Source organism: Petaurus breviceps, unplaced genomic scaffold (genome assembly GCF_028583685.1).
Source record: "Petaurus breviceps papuanus isolate PSGF00001 unplaced genomic scaffold, PetGlider_PUasm1.0 118, whole genome shotgun sequence".
Classification (NCBI taxonomy): Eukaryota; Metazoa; Chordata; class Mammalia; order Diprotodontia; family Petauridae; genus Petaurus; species Petaurus breviceps.
The window spans coordinates 28,859,554-28,863,986 of NW_027185616.1; the positions used below are offsets into that span (position 1 = coordinate 28,859,554).

Here is a 4,433-nt window from a genome sequence, read left to right on the forward strand (position 1 = left end):
ACCCCATAACCACCTCAAATACTTATGAAAATGACTCTAAACAAACTTTAGGGCTACAGAACCCCCAAAATGACAGAGAGAATCAAATCTACTGCTGAATGCAGCCCAGAAGGCAGACAGGAAGGGTCCATTACAGTACACTGGGAACAGAGCCCAGCCCTGAATGAGGCTGCAGTTTTAACCTCAGGGTAGCCAGACCAGCCCCTACTGGAGGGACTTTGGGAGAGTGGATCACAAGCAGCTGTGGTGGTTTCCAGAATTATCAAAATATAACTGGAAAACAGAAAGTAAGAGGTCAGTGTGGACTCTGGGAACAGGAGGTCCAGAAGTGTGGTCCGGCTTCTGCCCCTGGAAGGAGGAGTGGCTGAGGCATGGTGGCTGCAGCAGTGTAGTTGCTTCAGAGCTCCTGGCCTGTAGATTGTAGGGGAACCAAGCAACCATTCTGAGAGGTAATTGCTCTTGCTTTATTCTGCTTGGATTTAGATTGCTATCTAGGGTGGATGTCCTGGAGTGTGTGACCAGGTGCCAGAGCCAGTGGAGGCTTCAGAGAGGGCACCCAACTAATAGTACTTGCAGGTGCAAAAACCCCAGTGATTTGGAACAAAGCTCTCCTCTCCAGAAGCAGAGTTCTACTGTGGCAAAAAAGTCAAAGGAAGCAAAGCAAGCACAGCAATCCAACTTTAGATTCTTATTTTGAGGACAAAAAGTATCAAAGCATGGAACAGGAGGAAGACAATGAAGTCAGAACTCCTGTACCAAAAGATTCCAAGAAAAATATGAATTGGTTAAAGGCCATAGAGGAGCTTAAATGGAATTTTGAATACAAAATAAGAGAAGTGGAGGAAAAATTGGGAAGAGAAATGAGAATGATGCAAGAAAATCATGAAAAGAAAGTCAACAACCTGACTGAAGAAAATAACACCTTAAAAATAGGCTAAGTGACATCCGGGTCCCAATGCTGCCACTGCCACCTGTCCTTGCTCATTCAGTTTCGCAGAACCAAGAGAGTCCCGACCAAGATGGCAGCTGGCTGTGGGGTGAGCCAGCTCCTTCAGTTCCTCTCTGCCGGCTGTGGCCACCCCCAATGGCTTTACCCCAGCCAGCTGCCCAGGCGGCAGCGACAAGACCGAGTACAACAACAGGCAGAACCTCTGGTCCTGCATCCTCAGGGAGGTCTCCGCCCCATCACTCTCCAAGCTCCCATCAGCAAGAAAGTCTTACTGCTGGCTGAAGATGGAGTTGGAAAAACAAGCTTGATAGGGAGACTCCAGGGAAGAACTGAGGAGTGCAAGAAGAGGAGAGGAGTGGAGTATTTGTACTTGAGTGTGAATGATGAGGACAGAGATGATCAAACAAAATGCAACATGTGGATCTTACATGGAGACTTGTATCATAAAGGGCTCCTTAAATTTGCAATGGAAGCCAACTCTCTGAGAAACACATTTGTTATTCTGGTTGGTCACATGTAGCCTTGAACTGCTTTGGATTCTTTACAGAAATGGGCAAGTGTGGTGAGAGAATATATTGATAAGCTAAAAATGCCTTCTGAGGAAATTAGAGAAATGGAACATAAATTGATTATTGATTTCCAGGAGTACATAGAGGCTGGAAAAGATTTCCCAGCCTCTCCCTAGAGAAGAAGCACATTGCAGGAAGACAGAGATGATAGTGTCATGTTACCGCTGGGCGCAGACACACTTACATATAACTTGGGTGTCCCAGTGCTCATAGTTTGCACAAAGTGTTGTGCCATTAGTGTGTTAGAAAAAGAACATGATTACAGAGATGAACACTTTGACTTTATTCAATCACATATCTGGAAATTTTGTTTCCAGTATGGTGCAGCTCTTCATTTATACTTCAGTAAAGGAAAATAAAAATATAGATTTATTATATAAGTACCTTATTCGGAAATTATACAGATTCCCTTTTAAGATGCCTGCTGTTGTTGTGGAAAAAGATGGATTATTTATTTCAGCAGAATGGGATAATGATAAGAAGATAGGAATTTTACGTGAAAATTTTCAAATGTTAAAAGCAGAAGATAGTTTTGAAGATATTATAACCAAACCACCTTTCTGAAAGGTTGTTCATGAGGAGGAAATTTTACCAGAAGATGACCAAGAATTTCTTATGAAACAACAGTCCCAGTTACCAAAGCAACCACCAATAGCAGCTGGACGGCCAGTGGATTCCTCTCCACGAGTCCCTGGTGGTTCCCCTCAAACAACTAATAGATCACTATCTTCCAATGTGACCAGCATGTCACCTATCCCTGCTGGGTCAAAGAAAATTGATCCAAAAATGAAAGCTGGAGCTACAAGGTGTCCTTGTATTTGTATACATAGAAGGTGTCCTTGCTAATTTCTTCAAAAGTTTTCTGAGTAAAAAAAACAGGCTCAGCTGGGGGCCCTGGCCTTGGTAGCAGCAGCCATGGAGGTGGTGGGGGTGGTGGCATCAGCAGCAATTTACCACCGTCAGGAAAAAAAAGGCAGGCCAGAAACCTTTCTTGACAGATGTTCAGGCAGAATTGGACAGAATTTCACAAAAACCCAATATGGTTTCTCCTACAAACACCAACTTCCCCTACAGAAGGTGAAGCATCTTGAAGATACCAAATTAAGCCATTTATTCAGTTTTCTTGAGAAAATGTAAAAAAAAAATAGGCTAACTCAAATGGAAAAAGATGCTCAAAAAGCCAATGAGGAGAAGAATTCCTTAAAAATCCCCATTTGCCAGATGCAAAAAGAATCTCAAAAAACTCTCTGAAGGGAATAATTACTTCAGAATTAGATTGAAACAAATGGAAGCTAGTGACTTTATGAGAAATCAAGATACTATTAAAAATAGGTCCAAACAAATGGAAAAATAGAAGGCGATGTGAAATATCTCATTGAAAAAAACCATTGACCTGGAAACTATATTCAGGAGAGATAATTTAAAAATTATTGGACTACCTGAAAGCTGTGATAAAAAAAAAAGAAACTAGAAATCATCCTTCAAGAAATTCTCAAGGAAAATTTCCCTGATGTTTTAGAATTAGAGGGTAAAATAGAGGTTGAAAGAATCCACTGATCACCTCCTGAAATAGATCCCAAAAAGAAAACTCCTAGGAATATTATAGTCAGGTTCTGGAGTTCCCATATCAAGAAGAAAATATTACAAGCAGCCAAGAAGAAACAATTTGAATATTGTAGAAACACAATCAGGATAACAGGATCTGGCAGCTCCAACACTGAAGGCTCAAAGGGCTTGGAATATGATATTCCAGAGTTCAAAGGAGCTGGGATTAAAACCAAGCATCACATACCCAGCAAAACTGAGCATCGTGATTCAGGGTAAAATATGGTAATTCAATGAAATACAGGACTTTCAAGCATTCTTTTTTTTTTTAAGCAATAGGGGTTAAGTAACTTGCTCAAGGTTACAGGGCCAGGTGTTTCTGGGTGGGTGATAAGTGTCTGAGCCCGGACTAGATCCACAATTTATCCTGACAGTAGAGCCAGTGCTCTTACTCTCTGTGCTACCTGGCTGCCCCAACTTTTAAGCATTCTTGATGAAAAAAAAAACATAGCTGAATAGATAATTTGACATTCGGATACATTCTTGTATGCAAGAGAAGCATGAGAAGGTAAAGAGGGAAAACAAATAATCAAAAACTTATCAAAGTTGAACTATTTACATTCCTACATGGAAAAATGATCATTATAACTTATGAAACTTTTCTCAGTATGAGAATAGTTGAAGTGAATATAAATGTTTGTGTGTGTATATATAAAGTATACATACGTATATGTCCATATAGGAAGGCATATGGACACATGAATACATATGTGAGTGAGTGTATATGTCTGTACAAGTATACATAGATAGAGCGCACAGGACCAATTTAATAGGAATGGATGATACTTAAATGGTGAAATTGAGAGGTGAGAGAAGAATATAAGGAGAGGAGATAGGGAAAGACAGAATGGGGTAAATTATCTCATATAGAACAGGAAAGGGAAAACTGTTACAATGGAGGGGAAGAACAGGAAGGCAAAAGGGATGGGTCAAACTTACTTTCATTGCATTTTGCTTAGGGAGGGAATCACATACACTAAATAGGGTGTCTCACCCTACAGGAGACTAGGGGGAAAGGAGATGAGAGTGGGGATGATGGAGGGGAGGGCAGGTTAGGGGGGAGGGAAGTTGGAAGCACCCACTTTTGAAAAGGGAGAGGATCAAAGTAGAAAATAGAAGTGAGGGGGGGTGGGATAAACTGGCAGGGTATATAGTCAGTCTTTCACAAAATATCCATTATGGCAATGTTTTGTGTACCTACACATGTACAACCTATATTGAACTGCTTATCTTCCCAGTATGTGTGGGTGATGAGGGAGGAAGGGAAAGAATCTGGAACTCAAAATTTTGAAATCAAATGTTTAAAAATA

General features: G+C 40.9%; 1 pseudogene; it reads left to right on the forward strand.

Moving 5' to 3' along the window:
• The first annotated feature begins 1,484 nt into the window (after window positions 1–1,484).
• Window positions 1,485–2,609, forward strand: LOC138161590 (cytoplasmic dynein 1 light intermediate chain 1 pseudogene; annotated as a pseudogene).
• Window positions 2,610–4,433: the final 1,824 nt, after the last annotated feature.